The 16,769-nt window shown below is 40.0% G+C and overlaps 1 pseudogene; it reads right to left on the reverse strand.

Annotated features, from left to right (window-relative positions):
- Positions 1-2,689: 2,689 nt before the first annotated feature.
- LOC140925417 (alanine aminotransferase 2-like) overlaps positions 2,690-16,769 on the reverse strand; it is a 65,570-nt pseudogene continuing 51,490 nt past the window's right edge.

Here is a 16,769-nt window from a genome sequence, read left to right on the forward strand (position 1 = left end):
TGTAATAGATTCAAATACAATTTTAGCCACAGTTAGATTGTTAGTTAACTAGTTAGTTAGTAGTACCCTTTGCATTTTACCACGAACATTTTTTACTCCTGATGTAATAACATAATGTTTTAAGCTGTATATATCTAGCCGGATTTTTGAAAACGTTATCGTCAAATAAACCTTTTCCGTGAAACAGTTTTTTTCGGCCAAAAACTAAATCCAAAGTAACTCAATATAAATTCCCTAAGAGTGCAACCATTGCTTTTTTTTCTTCTCCTCCTTTCCTGATCTCCTCGCTCTTTCTTTTTCTCCTTTCCTTTTCCTTCGTTACTGTGATTTTGGTAAATAAACCACCACCATTATATAATAATGATAATTTTTATTATTTATACTCAGGTGAACGAGCGCCGAGTAGACGTTAATTAGTTTTAAAAACATTCAGCGCTGAAACGAAATTTAATGCCCTCAACTTTTAGTCAACCAAGTTATTCTAATCTCCCCTCAAACGTCTCTGATATTTTTCCACAGGTGAAAACAAGGGTTTTCACTTCAGCTTTTGCGAAGGCAATTTGAAAAACTGTAAGTTAAAGGTGAGCTTCCTAATTCGTCAAATTTTTCATGTATCTTCACTACTGATCTTTGAAAAACAGACGTCAACCTTGTTTGTTCACCTCCTACTTTTCTTTTCTAAGTAATCAAACTTTATCCATTCAAATTCTTTCTAAAGGTAGACGAACAACAGAAGAGAACGGGTAAAAGTGTGAAGCGAAAAGGAGTACAAGAAAACAAGTCATGGTATTTTCTTCATCCGAGTGCATCACCTGGATTGCCGTAAGCCTTACCGTGGATGTTGCTATAGTAACAGTGAACCTTCTATCAATCATTCTTTTTATAAAAAACCGCAGTCTTCGCACTCGTGCCATGTACCTAGTTATAAGCCTGACCGTAGCTGATATGTTTGTCGGAGGACTTTCAAACTTTTTTCTATTTGTATTCCTCTCAAAATACTCATGCGACATTGTGAAAATGAACTTAAGCCAGGAACTGTATGTGATAATTTACTTTCTCTTCTCCTGGTTTCCTCTGACCTCTATAACAAACATTGCAGCCATTTCATTAGATCGGATGCATGCAACAATTCGTCCCTTCAGGCATCGCCTCATCAAAAAGTGGGTCTACGGGGTAACAATTGCTGGTGTCTGGGTTTTAGCTGCAATGGTATCAACTGCCAGTATAATACTTTGGCCATATGGGAAGGAAAGGTCGTATCAGTTATACTTCAAGCAATCATACTGTTGTTTGTGTCTTTTAGTTATCTGTGTTTCTTACTCTTCCATTGTTGCTAAATTTTTGTGTGGAGCGCATCCCCAGCGCCATGGTGCAGACAACAGACAAAGAAAACTGACTGTAACATTATTCATAATGACCATCGTATCCTTACTGATGTGGCTACCATTTGCGGTTCTTACTTTTCTTTATTTTCCATCTAGTATCAGGAAATTTCTTTCTCGCCAGGAATTAGTACGTTTGCAGCTTCCTTTTATCATTCTATTTTTTATGAACTCGCTTGTTAATCCCATCGTTTACACAATCAGAATTCCAGAGTATAGGAAAGCCCTCCTGCTGTTATTTAAACGTCAACGGAGACAAAATGCCCGAGATATTCCTCTTCATGCGCTTTGACTTTGTTTTAACAATTGGAAGCCAACTAATGATTTCTTTTTCTTCATAAAAAAAAGAATAATAAAAAAATAATAATAATAATAAAAAACCGTAGTTGATTGTATACTATTATCGCGGCTTTTAAAGTTCGATAAAAAGGCCGTAAATAAATGCTGTGGTGCAATTTTTTTCCTTGGTTCAAATGCTTTTTTCCTTTGTTTTAAACTCTGATTCTCAATCGCACATAACCATACCGCAACACAAAGGAAAACAAAATCTAAACCATTGATGAGTTGAACCACAGTATTTCGTCAAATACTACAACTCAATATAGAGCCGGTTAGTAGTCTCGTTTACCTTTTTCGTTACGTTTAGTATGCTTCCAGCAGAAGCGCAGAAATTGTTTAGTTCTTAATTTGTTATTTTACAACGCGATATCTACTTTAATAATGCGACTTGTTTTGATTATAAAATACCGCTGTTAGTAAAATCAGTATTTTAAAGAGACTTCAATAAAGTAGCTATTTATATAAACAGGATTTCTTTACGTTCTTATCTGTGCCTGGAATATCACAAGGAATGAGCCGGAAAAACGCTGAAATGGGAAAAGCACACTTTAGTGTCCTAAAGATGGGAAAAGTCAGAAGTTTGTTAAAAAAGTCTTTTTTTTTTCACGCCAATTTTAGGAGAGGATTATAAGAATGTTGTTTTTCGTCGTTGTGTGGTTAAGGACATTTGTATACAGCTTGCCAGATACATTCAAGACTCTTTCTGCCACTATTGTTGAACATTTCCGGGTCTTTTTTGAGAGATAATATATAGCCAAATCTGGGAAGGGAAGTCAATTGAAAAACTTTGAAAATCATAGATGAATGAAGAGTCATCAAAGCTATTTAGCCTTTCTCGAGAAATAGAAATTTGTAAACAACAGTTTTGCTTCTTCAAACATATATTTTACATCAGAAAACTTTCCCCTGATAAATGAGGATGGAGAATATTGTCATCACTGGAAACTAAATCCAGTAAATCCATCTTGTCAGTTCGTGTCCTTAAACTGCGCCATGAATTCTTGGTGAAAGGTTCTTAGTCGCTCAAACATTGGAGCGAACGTCTCTTCAGAAGGAAGAATAGTGATCCTACCAAGAAAGATTAAAACATGAAACCGTTTTAAGTTATTAGTCCTTCATATGGATAGTGGGTCTGAAAAATCAAAACGTTTTGGTCCAATTTCATCAGACTTTCACACGCTGACAGAACGTCGCTTTTACAGACAAGTCGCTTTTAGGACGCCTTTTCCCACGTAAGTTTAAGCTCTGGTCCATACCGTATAATCCCGGTTGTAAGCCCTTCTATTTGTAAACACCAACTTTATCCCAGTTGCAGGCCCTCCACTAAGCCCCCATCACCCCGGCTATGGGCCGATCTGTGTATACCCTTATTGCGTTAGTCAGAACGCATCCTAATTTGGTGTTCCTGTGGAACAAAGGCAGAATTTTGGGGGGTTGGGGGCAAAGAGGGGTCTCAAATTTAAAGGTGCAGTCAATCTAATCAATCTAAATATATTAGACAAGCCTGTGAAAATCTTGTGACACAAGGGCGCAAATGATATCACAGAGAGGTTTTTAAAATCATCAAAATTCCGACCTGAAGTTGATGGCCCTTGTTAATTCAAATCTTACCTGTAGTAACAGTTGTTACCGCTGCCTTTCATATCAAAAACGTGGCCAGGAATCATGTAAATTCCAGTTTTCTCCAGCACCTGCCGCCTGCGACAGTAAAACTCGTCTGGTGGCATTTCCTTGGCCTAAATAACAATGACAATACAAACAACTCAGTAAACTCAAAAAATATCTACACATTACTTTTGTCCACCCAAAATCCTTTCACTTTGCTCACCAAACAGACCACATACATACTTTCCTTGTGAGGGGAATATCTGTATTTCAAAGAATCCCTCGATAAAGCCTTTACTGGGAGCTGTTACTAGATCGATACGACATATGGAATTAAGCAATGAAACATGGAAAGTTGAGAAAGAAATTTTAACTTTCGCAGGACATTGTCAGCAGCCTGAATAAGATGGGAGTATATAGCGTCCTTTTCACTTTTTCTAACCGAAGAACGCCTTTTATGAAAACTGACACGGTGGGAAACGGGTTGGCATTCTTCTAATATAAGGTGGATCAACGAGAATCTTGGCTTCTGGATCGCACGTTGTGGATTCCGGTTTTTATGCTGGAGATCCCGGATGGCAGGTACTGGATTCAGTATTCCTTGTCCGTGAAACATGGATTCCAGATTCCAATCGTTAGCGATATTCCGGGCTTCTTATATAGAGGAGGCCCCAGCTGTTCAAAAGCTGGATAACGCTATCCACTGGATAAATCCCTATCCAGTGGATAGTGCAATTGGTTTCGCTCATACCTATCCACTGGATAGTGAATTTATCCGGTGGATAGCGCTATCCATCTTATGAACAACCGGGTATGAATTCCGAATTTCAAACCCCTGAACTGATTCTGGATCAGTCTACAAGAAAAAAATTCCCGGGTTCCGGAATTCGGATTACCGTACACCTAGGATATCCACTACTGACAGTATTCTGCAGTGTGGCTCTAGAAATCAGGACCGGAAACAGGACATGATACCTTGGCTACCTCGATAGCTTTCTTTGGAAGTGTTATCCTCGGAAACGCATACATTGCACCTGCCACCTCGTTACACTTAACATTTTCCATTGAGTTAAGAACCTCTGTTGTCATCTTTGCTTTCTTCCTGTAAGAATCCTTGATGGATGTTACTTCCTGTAAAACTGTGTTACTATAAACAACATTGCAAGAAGGGATCCGGAGGGGAAAATGTAACCTCGTCCCCAGGGCGCTTTTCCCTGGCTTTGGAGGTGGGACGCCAGGGAAAAGCGCCCTGGGGACGAGGTTGGGGAAAGTGGTCTTTCAATTGGCGATGGTTAGCAACTTTGTCAGGACGAGTGCGAAAAATAGGTATTTTCCTCTAATTGTAATGTGTCTTACAAGGTTTTGTCCGATGTTTTAGCTGTGACAACTGAGAAACATTATTGCTTTGCAGTATCATCAACATGGTCCATGTTTTTTTTATTAATAGGTCTCTAAGTATTGTTATTGACATCAGTTGCGATGCAAGCAGTCCTAACAACCCTCTGCCATTTTACGACACTTGCACATCCTTCAAAGAGCCAACTTGCAAAGTGAAACTAAAGTAAGTCATTCCAAGATACAGTTTCTTTAATGATGTGGAAGAAAAAGAAATCTACCATCAGAAAGCTCAGAAAAATTTCCGAGCTCTACTAACGGATGAGATTCGAACTCACGACCCTCCGCGTTCTGAGATCACTCAGCTACTAGAGCACTCTATGGCGAGTGGGTTGTAATTTAATAACCGCGACTTTTGAAACTAGTTTACGCGAGTTGTTGCTATTTTTCAGCTGATTTTTAAGGGTTTGAACTCAATTTGGTAAAACTACCGTAACGGGTAACTTGAAGAAAAAAATCGCAAAAAAATAACCGTTATGTTGTCTTGCTTTGTATTTTTAGCAAGTCATCAAAAAACCCTTAGATGTTGTTGCCATTGATCATTTTCCCTCCTTATCGCCGAGAGAAAGCAGCACAAGATTTGCAGATGAACTCTACTCCACATTTGCTCAAATTAACTCAGGTGTGCTTTGACTATGTTAAAATACACCAAAAGTGGTTTCTCCTTATCTCCCGGCTTTGATTATGAGTGGAAAGTAAAACATTCATGATCAAATGAGCCAAGAGAACTTTTATGTTTTGGGGCTTTTCTGTTCTCTTGCATGAGCTCGCAAGCAGACAAATATCACCTTTTGCGCGTGGCTTAGCTTGGCCTATAGGCCGGATGACGTTAAAATTATAGCCTGCGTGGCAGGCGTTCGAAAGGGAACGGGGAATTAGCGCGCGCCCAGATTTCCCCTTCCCCGTCCCCTTTTAACGCCTGCCACGCAGGCTATTCAAATTATTGCAAGGGATTCAGGTAAAAGGTGACAGCTGAATTGGTCTGGTTTGAATGTACCTAAACACCTTCAGTTAAGACTCAAACAGGATACTGAGACATCATAGAATAAGTCCACACCAGGGTGTCATAACTCGGAAAGGTTATCGCAGGCGTTGATAAAGCCTTTAAAACCACTGAGCCTGAGAAACTTCTCGGATACGTGTATTGTATGGGGTTACTCTGCGTATCGGGCGGGGTCTAGCGTACGGAAGTGCTTTTTGTTTCAGCAGTACAGCAGTGAAAAGAACGGGTCTTGTGACCTGGGAACCGCCCAAGGGGCACAAGGGGCCTTGCCGCTAGGTACGCGCGCAGGCGCGCGCAGCCGAAGAGCACTCCAACCCCCCTCCCCCCCCCGTCATGAACCCCCCCTCCCCCCATTCTCCCAGCGGCGCATTACAGCCAAAATATATACAGAGGTATGAGGCCTCTGGCGGTTCAGTCAAAGCCTATGTGTTCTTCGAACTCCTAGTTTAGGGAAGATCATTGTGTCGGAGAGACTGGCTCATATCACGGACTTTTTTAAGCCAGTCATCTTGTATTAGTTCTTAGGAATAATTTTGTTGCTTTGCTTTGCACAGGTTGATTCTTATCCCGTGTGGGTGGATGCCAAGAAAATGTTTGACCTAAAATCGGCAGAAGCCGAGGCTCTTCTTGAAAAATAAGAAAAACAACAGATAAGGCAACGCTATGTACGTGAACTGGAACATATGCATCAGAAGTGGATCAGACGCAGCTGCCTTGCGAAATTAAAATCGTAGAGACAATAAAATATTTGACGTCAACGTAACACTGGCGTTTTCATATAATTTACAAATTAGATCACTGACTAGGACCCAGAATTAAAGGTTTAGCCCCCAGCCTTCAATCTACATGCAAATTAGTAGAGCTGTGGGGTTGAAAATGGAGAGAAAGAAGCCTACGCTTTACTTTTTGTCAATGAAACACCGCCTAGTTTACTGAGTTGGTTGACTGAGACTGTGGAGCGTTTTATTCACTGCCCGACCAAAACTCGGGGTCTCAAAATAACTGAAGAGAATGTGCTTCCTCCACTCTGTCATTTGCAAGTGGCTAAACTTTCTTTGATAAGGACGAAAAATCTTAGACCCCTCTCACAGCATTTTACTCTAGTCCGACTATGTTGGAACGTTTAAGATGCACAAGGTACATCAAATGCCATTTTATGCATTTTATTGTTCTGCCTACAAAGAAAGGATTATAGAGAGAACAAACCAGCTGAATTAAAATGCATAAAATGACCAGAAATCGACTCGGGAACCTCACAGGAAACGACAATGAAACACGCAACTTAAGTGAGGTTAGCCGATTTTTATTTAAATCCTTTCACTTTCGTAGGCTACAGAAACAATCAGTTACCTCAATTCACCATACAAATCCTAATTATTCACAAGTTTCGCAAGATTGGCGATGGCTTGGGCCACCTGTGAGGTAAGTCGAAAGCTCGAAACGGGGACAACAGTGTTCCGCAAAACAGCGAAACAAACATAGGAATTGCGTGGCAAACAAGTCAAGAACGCATTTAAGGTGATGTTTACACTATACTGGATGGCTTTTGCACTGGCACGAAAACCATACCGGGAAGGAGTTCCGTTCACACACAAGAACGGAGATTTCGGCGCAATTTCTGTAACGGAGCCCGGGACGTACTCCCTTTTATGGCCTATACGGGGAGGCTCTACTCGAAAGGGGTACCTTTTTTAGGCTTGGGTATATATACCTGGATTTTTGAAACCCCGGGTTGGCAAAAATATCAACTTGTTCTACTAGTTGGCAATTTAAAACAATAAAACTCGTTCAAATTCCGATTAAAAGCGTTTATCTGACGCCGGGGAGTAAGTTAATGGTCCCCAGAAGCATTCCAACGAGTCCAAATTTAAAATGACCCAAATTTTAGCACATTAATTTATTCAGTAATCTGACTTCGTGAAGTTTCAAACTGCTGACATTTCAGTCTAGAAATTTTTAAGTTGAGTGAACTGCACCGAAAGAGTGCCTGGTTAAGGCTTACATAACAACTTAAATAGTTAGCAAAACACAACTTTTTTCGCGGTCCGATAAACAACAGGATTCCGCATGGAATAGACAACAAACTGAATGAAACATAGTGCACAAATTATCACCTTCTTATCTGCCAAAATCGGCCTATGGTTCAATGCCAAAAACCCGCTGAAACTAGACCTAGAGCCAATTTTCCTAAGTCGAGAGTTGCTTTTACAAGGTACAATCAGCTAGGCACCGAATATTTTGGCCAAACCGCAGTTCAACCGCGCAATCACATACCTGTCAATACCATGCGGAAATCACACAATCACACACTTTCGCGGCACTGATAAGACTATCCACAACCACGCATAATCTTCTCACGTTCAACATAAGCGAAATATCATCGAATAACTCGGAAAAACTCAGCCTATTGGCAAATAAACACATCTGGACTTTCCTCTTACACTCGTCTTATTCAAGTTCCCGGATGTAGAGTCACACGGTCGGCGGGGACCACATTATCCTTGTTTTCACACCAGGAAAAAACTAAAGGTCTCTTGATACCAGATAATATGTAGATTTCAGAGATTTTGAACACTTTGCTGTGTGAGGATAAGAACTAATGACCGCCGGGGTATACGTAGTCAATCGAACGAAACCGAAAAAAAATATTGTTGTTCGATTGTTTTGGTAATCGAACATAACTGAAATGGAACTTTTTGGTGAGTTCGCAGAGTTCGATTAGTTCGTTTTTTTTTCTAATCGAACTAAATCGACGCAATCACTTCGATTTTGTCGGGCAGAAAAACAAAACGTCATGCACGGCCACGGCGTCAGTTACCTCCAGAGCTGGACCCCTATCTTCCCCTTTCTTCTTAACAACAAACTTTTCCCCGACACCGACAGCGAAAGAGTACTCGTGGCAGCTTTTAACCATCACTTCTACAAGTGTTAATTTCACTGAGCTGGGTTTCACTTTAACCGCCCTCTCCGACATCTCTCCTGTGTACTCGTGTTTGATATTCAGACAACCACATAACTTATTTGACCTCATCGCCTTGTTTCAGAGGTGGCCTTGTTTGAAACCAGGTGTTCGATTGTTAAAGTGTTCGAACTCAAAACGTTCGATTGTGTTGGATTGGCAAAGTTTTCGGGTGAGTTCGATTTTGTTCGATTACTGAACGCCGAACGACTCTGAAATTTAGTGATCGATCAGGGTTAGGAAACTGAGTGTGAATCACGTTTCAGGTCAGTTTGCCCAGTATAAATGGCTCAGGAAATGAGTGAAACAGGTTCCATTTATACCCTTAATCTCTCAACTTCAGATTCATTCGGCGTTCGTTATGGGGCACCAAAATATTTATCCGATGATATCAAAATTTATATTTTCATTAATACAATACCTAGGTGCTCTACACAAGCCTTTTTGGGGTTTTTCAAAATTTTCATATTTCCCACCCCTGGGCGATAATTACAGACATCCGCTCTTAATGAGCCTTTCGTAAGCCGTGGCTTTCTAAACGAGTTGAACGCTTTACCTTTAATGATCGACCTTAAAGGGAAGGCAGCTGTCAATTACAAATAACTCAGCATATTTGTCGATAAATACACCATACATCACATTAGAATATTGCTACCCGCCCGCATATAGCTAGTCTGCTACACAGCCGTTTTTAGAGTCGTCACGCAACGCTGGGGAGGAGCGTTGCGTGACGACACTAAAAACGGCTGTGTAGCAGACTAGCATATAGCCTTTACTTAGGGACCGGTCATTATTTTTCACCTGGGGGGGTGGGGGGGGGTCGGAGGATTTTGGGGGGGATCACTTGATTTTTAGGAGAACAGAGGGGGGGATCAGTCGTAACTGAGAGCCCAAAAGGGGGGGATCACTGAAAATTTTGGAAGGATTCAGAGGGGGGACCACTCAAATCTGCTTAATGCCAGTTTGAAAGCATACAACATAAATGTGCCCATTCTGCTGGGAGATGATGGCATTTGCAATCTCAATTTGTTCTATTAACACAACTTTATTTAAAAAACGGAAGTCTGTCACACTGGCGAATGTGTGCATTTCAATTTATATCGAGAAAGCTTTGTTTTAACGCTTTTATATTTTTCCTTTTATAACGTGCTCATGACTTAGCTAATATTCATCTTTAAACATGACAGGTGAATTCTAAATTGTGAACTATATAAACTTCTGATAACTGAAACATTGTAAAAAGCGCGTTTGTTTAAACATAAACCATTTATCGCCTCTCCAGGAATGGGCGTCCTGTGTCAGCTCTATACTAAATTCGATTCAACTGCTTCATCTGCCTCATCTTGAGCCTCATCATCCCATTCAACAACTTCATTTGCCTCTTGAGCCTCGTCATCCCATTCAACAGCAACATTTAGTCCCCTTCGGCAGGTTGACCCTGGACTTTGTGCCCTTAAAATGGCCGCTACTTGCTCTAGATGTTTTGCTAGGGTCGTGCTAAAAATACCCTTTTCTAGTAGCCATAGCAAAGGGTCTAGATGCAAACGCCTTGTTAGTTTCTTAGCAAAGTCAGCATTGATGCTATCTACAGGAGTAACTCTATCATTCTCTTCGATTGAACAACAAAATTTGCCCCGCGACCTCGATTGAGGTCAAGTTTCCTAAGAGATGACGTGCCCTCTGTTTGAGTCGCTTGTCCTTGGTTTTTCGGACCTTCCTCTTATTTTCCTTCTTTCTTCTTGACATTGTTGATTGTCTCGCGCACAAAGGAAACTTCTTTGACAGGTTAATATGCTGATAGGGACTTGGCGGACTGCTATTTGGCACTCTAAAAAAAGTAACTTTGCAGTTTCAAGCACTGATTGCAGTTTCAAGCACTTTGCAGTTTTAAGCAAGATTGCTTGTATGTCAACTGAATTCAGATGTCTAGATCCAGACTAGAAAAAGACACGGATCAAGAGACACTTTTAAAAAAGACTGCGCGATAACGGCTTTATTATGCTGTAAGTACATCATAGTTAGAAATACTACCTGTATATGAACGTTTAAGAGCCATTTTCTGAGAAAATCGAGAATCGCAAGACACTCGTCAAAAAATCGAACTTTTTATTCTTTAGCCAAAACATCCCTTTTAGTGACCTAATTTAAGAAAAAATTGTTTTGGGTTCAAACGATTCATTTTAAAGGAGAAATTGAAAAAAGTTTGACAAATCGATTTTACGCTATTTTTCGCACAAAACACGGCAGCATAAAATGGCAACTTCGAGAAAAGAATGAACGCGTAAGAAACATTCCCTGATGTTGAAACTTCAGCCAATTATTATTTCGTTCTTACTCTTTAAATTCCTAAAAGAAAATTTAAAAAAGAACGTTTTAAATTTTTATAATCGACAAGTCTAAAGAGGTCATTTTGTGACGTTGGACAAGTTAGAAAGTGAAGGCTAACTTTCACTATAATAAAAGGTATCTGGTATATGCCGCTTGATCCTAAAATCAACATAAAATGGTAGCTGGGCTATTGTACTAAATTACTGGAAAGTTTTAGCTCTGGAAATCAAATAATATCCTGACACCAAAGAGAGCGGTGAGAGCTATTGAATAGGGAAAATTTATGCAAATTAGACGGCTTACGGACGGTTGCCAAACCAAAACAAAAGTCTTACATGAAAGGATTACTCACCATCGCTTGTAACACGTTTTTATAGCGAGGAAGGTTATTTCCAACTCCATTTGTGTCACAAAATCCATACTTTTAAGCCAAACGACAAACGTACGTTAGTTCAACAACTGCGTCCGAGCAATCCGGCCGTGGATCAAAATAAAGTCACAACACGTCACTGCGGTCCTTTAGAAGCAAGAGTTACGAGAGTTTACTTCATTCGGGAGACAAAGGGGAATGAAAATCCACGTAAACTAGTGATTTCGATTTTGAAAACCTTTCATCACTTCAACCGTTACTCCGGGTACTCCGCATGATTTCGAGTGACAGGGATAATCGAAGGATTTTTTGGGGTTTGAAATTTTCGAGTTCGGGATTTTTTTGGGTAGGATAATTTTACAAGGTATTTTTCAGTTTGGGACTGCTTGATTTAAGTAGGGATTTTTTGGGTATTCAAAACAATCCGAAGATTCGTGACAGTTATATCATTTGTTGCTTTCTGAAAATTTTTATGGCTTGGAAATTCGTCATTGGATCTTTTGGGGGATTTTTTGAGGTTTTGTTTGAAGCCCTAAGGATTTTTTTGGGTTTTGATTTTTGCCCCCATTCGATCATCCCTGTCACTTGAAATGCCCCTCCCCACTGGGTTTCTGTGATAGGCATTATTCCAATAAGATACCTTATTCTCCTTAATTTTCGCGGGTTCTTAAATTCGCGATTTTCGCAATTTTAAAAAATTCGTGAACTTAAAGACCCGCGAAAAATGACGACCGCAAACTTTGATCTTGCGAAATTTAATGGACATAGAAAATCATGTATTTGTGTTTTCAAGGGTCCTAAACAATTTTTATCACAAGGTGTTAGTACAAGGAGCTATCATCTATCAACTTTAGATGTTAATTTTTAAAATTTTTCAAACTAAACTAGTGAGCAGCACTCTGCAACTCTTCTGTTGCTGTAAAACTTGTTTATTACTTATTTTAGCTAAAACCGTGGCCCCAAAGTTTTCTCACACCTTGCGGAAAAAAATTTTAAAGCTGCGCCTGTTCCTTTTCGTAAATCCGGCCAAACCTTCAATGTTTGCGACCATCATTAGTTTTAGTCATATTATGGCTTAAATACAGGCGTTTAGTACTTGATTGTAAAACTCCCTGAAGAAGTCTACGTTAGTTAGACGAAACGCGTAGGAGAATAAACAAGTTTTATAGCAACAGTTCGCAGAGTGTTGCTCACTAGTTTAGTTTGAAAAATTTTAAAAATTGTCACATCACTAAAGGGTGGGAAAAGGCTGGCATCGCCCAACTATTAGATGAATCGTTTAGTCTTCCCCCTGAAGATCCATTTGAAGAGACTGAAGGTTCTGTTGCGGTCTCCTAGAAAGGACATGTAACGATACTCTCGATACTCGATGACGACTCGGAAAAACAAGAACACTTTTGTTATTACTGTAAGACTGACTTTTGGAGGAATACGGCTGCCGCTAGGGGACAGCATATTGGTTTTGTTTCAACTGTTGATTAACGTACAATTTTTGTAAAAAAGAAAAAATAAAGTCACTTAATCGTCAATTTCGCGAAATAAAATTCCCTGCAAACACAATTTTTCTCCGCGATCGCGAAATTAAAGACTCGCGAAATGTGCAGAGAAAATTTTCGCGAAATTTAACGCGAAAATAAAGGAGAATAAGGTAGGATGTTTGAAGCCATTTCGCAATCACTAGTTTCCGCGTACTTCGATTGTTATGGCACTGGGTTTCATAATAGCCCACGTTAGATACCGTAAACTGCCGCTTATAAGCCCCGGGGCTTATACAAGTTCGTAAGGGGTTTTGGGTGGGCTTATAAACGGGGGGGGGGGGGGGGCTTATATCCGGATGGGCTTACAAGGGGACGAAAAAAAAAAACGTTTCGAAATGAGCAACAGCACTGTTGATCGACGTATGATTTAAATTTATTACTCTTACAATTGAAGCCTTAAAAAGGCAGCAATAAATCGAATTCAGTTAAATTTCAAAACAAAATCAAAACTGTAACTGGGGCTTATATCCTGATGGGCTTATAATCGGATGTATTTTTTTGTTTGCATGTAGGTGGGCCTATAACCGGGGGGGCTTATAAGCGGCAGTTTACGGTATATTAAAATTCAAACATGACCTCGAGGCTTTCTGGTCATTTTTCTACATTTGTTTTTATTTTCTTTATGCTCAAGTTTCTCCTGGGAATTGCGAGACAATAGATTTACGAAAAATTTGCAATTTTGACCCTAAAGCCTCGGAGTCATGTTAAAACTTTACTCGAACGTGGGCTATTTGGTCGTGAGCAAATCTCGAAACAAGCAAAACCAAAGTAAACTATAGCGTTGACTTCGTCGGCCACAGAGAATTGGCAATATTCTTCAAGTTCTTTACTATAGGAAGGGAGTATACTCCCTTGACTATCAAGATTGTCAGTCGGGACATTGGGGGAACTTACCATTTTCACCTGGGATGGGTGAGGGGGTGGTACTCTGGCCAGTTTTTCCAAGTCACGGGCCCAGTGATCGAAGTATGTTTTTTTCTTGGTTTGAAATTTTCCGTTCTGAGATTTTCTGGGACAAACCTTTTTTAGCTGTGAATTTATTGAAGTATTCAAAGTATTCGTTCTTTTTTGGTGTTGATTTTAGCTTCCACGGATCATCTCCGTCACTTGGAATCTGAAGTGCCCCTCCCGTGTAGTACTTCGAAGGAATAGGAAAATGATGTAGCACTTCCGAAAAAAAAAAAAACAGAAAAAAGACGCTTGTTTCACAGCCGGTCAATAGCTAGTAGGTGTCTATAAAAGGAATCAACTGTAGAACAGGAGCCAATTTTTTTTTGCCCTTTTCACGCCATCACTGCGAAGCGGACTTGGAGCGCGACACAGGTGCGATGCATGGAAAACAAGTTCTGCAGGCTATAAAAGAAATCAAAATATCAAATAAAGCAAGCCTGTTTCTAATTCTATTTCGATGAGTCTATTTCTTGTCGAAAGCAAACGTGACAAAGCGTACTAAAATTCGTGACAGTATGCTAACGTGACTTAAGCGTGTGACCGCTTTCCGCGGGGGCACCCAACGGGAAATTTTGAGAAAAAGACCTAAAACCAACAACAAAGCGTGAATAAAGTTTTCTGAGACTATTTTAAGCATTTTGGGAGATTGCTGGAAAAGAATTATCTGTTCCTCACTCCCAGCAAGACTGATGGAAGAGTTCCCAGCCAGCAAACTTACAACCTCCAACCCGACTTACTGGGAAGTTTCATAGGGCACAATTCAGATCTTGAGTGGTAAGTAACCCATACAAGTAACCCGTAGCAGCTATTCTAGACTTCACACCTCTCACACCCTGAATTATCTTTTTCCCAGCAACACTTTCCTTCCAAGGACTATTATTTCTTCCACATCTTCCAGCCAGCAAAAATGTGCCTGAAGAACAGATATTTTGAGGAACAGATCCATTGCGTGCCCCTGTTTCCGGTCACACGCCAAGGGTCATGCGATCTTGTGCGATGTTTATTATCTGCTGACGAACGGTTGAAGTGATGAAAGGTTTTCAAAATCGAAGTCACTAGTTTACGTGGATTTTCATTCCCCTTTGTCTCCCGAATGAAGTAAACTCTCGTAACTCTTGCTTCTAAAGGACCGCAGTGACGTGTTGTGACTTTATTTTGATCCACGGCCGGATTGCTCGGACGCAGTTGCTAAACAAACGTACGTTTATCGTTTGGCTTAAAAGTATGGATTTTGTGAGTCAAAACGACGCAACTGAAGTTAGAAATAACCTTCCTCGCTGTAAAAACGTTTTACAAGCGATGGTGAGTAATCCTTTCATGTAAAACTTTTGTTTTGGTTTGGCAACCGTCCGCAACCCGTCTAATTAGCATACATTTTCCCTATTCAATAGCTCTCACCGCTTGCTTTGGTGTCAGGATGTTATTTGATTTCCAGAGCTAAAACTTTCCAGTAATTTAGTACAATAACCAAGCTACCATTTTATCTTGATTTTATGATCAAGCGGCATATACCAGATGCCTTTTATAATAGTCAAAGTTAGCCCTCATTTTCTAGCATGTCCAACGTCACAAATATGACCTCTTTAGACTTGTCGATTATAAAAGTATAAAACATTGTTTTTCAAATTTTCTTTTCAGAATTTAAAGAGTAAGAATGTAATTATAATTGGCTGAAGTTTCAATATCAGGGAATGTTTCTTACGCGTTTACTCTTTTCTCGAAGTTGCCATTTTATGCTGCCGTGTTTTGTGCGAAAAATAGGCGTAAAATCGATTTTTCAAACTTTTTCTAATTTCTCCTTTAAAATGAATCGTTTGAACCCAAAACTATTTTTGCCTTAAATTAGGTCACTAAAAGGGATGTTTTGGCAAAATAATAAAAGATTCGATTTTTTGACGAGTGTCTTGCGATTCTCGATTTTCTCAGAAAATGGCTCTTAAAACACTAAATATACACGTCGAAAGGTGAATATGGGTACAAAGACATGGGGGGGGATCACGAAAGTTATATATAGTTATGAGGGGGGATTACTTCAATAAAATAACATGTAAAGGGGGGATCGGCTAAATTTCATCGTGTTTAGCCCAAAATCCTCCGACCCCCCCCCCCCCCCCCCCCCCCCTCAGGCGATAAATAATGACCGGTCCCTTAGCACTCCGTCCAAGTGAAAACGATGGGCAAGGAAGGCAATTTGAGGGAAGCTCACTCCTTAGTGAAATATTTCCCCAAACAACTGGTGTCCACGGCAGACAATTTTTAAGACCGTATAAGTCAAGGGAAGAGATTATTCTTCGCCAGAGTAACCTCCAACGCCTTTTACGAGCCTATGACTCATGTTTTCCAAATATATTTTTTGCGGCTTTAGCGGAGACATCCACACGAAGAAGAACAGCGGAAAAAAACACAACATAACAAAAATGGTTCTAACTGGATGCAGTTAGGCATTATTATTTTTGCTTTAACTTCCAGGTAGACAAGAAGAGCAACAGACATTATTGTTAGAACCAAATATTCAACTTAGTCCTACTTAGACCACGGTTTGGGACAATCAGTGGACCTTCAAATCTTTTCATGGGCTGATGTGGGTTGCTTCAAGTAGACCGATACCTCTCTCCTCCTCAAAACTATGTGTCAATGAATGTTTAGATACAAGGATTGGCCAAGCTGAAAATGACGTGGGTCCTCTTCATATATAATGAAAAATTTCAGTTCCGTGCTTGCAAGACTGAGTGAAATTGTTTTCGAGACAGTTTGCACGAAAGTAGAAAAACTATCGTGTTTTTGTTTTGCTGTATTTCTCCAAATTATTTGACCATTCGCCTGCTCAACATCAACAGATCTCATTGATGAAAACAGGAAAACGGTACTAAACTGCCTCAAACTAAGACACATGCATATT

This window comes from Porites lutea, chromosome 2 (assembly GCF_958299795.1).
Source record: "Porites lutea chromosome 2, jaPorLute2.1, whole genome shotgun sequence".
NCBI classification, from domain to species: domain Eukaryota; kingdom Metazoa; phylum Cnidaria; class Anthozoa; order Scleractinia; family Poritidae; genus Porites; species Porites lutea.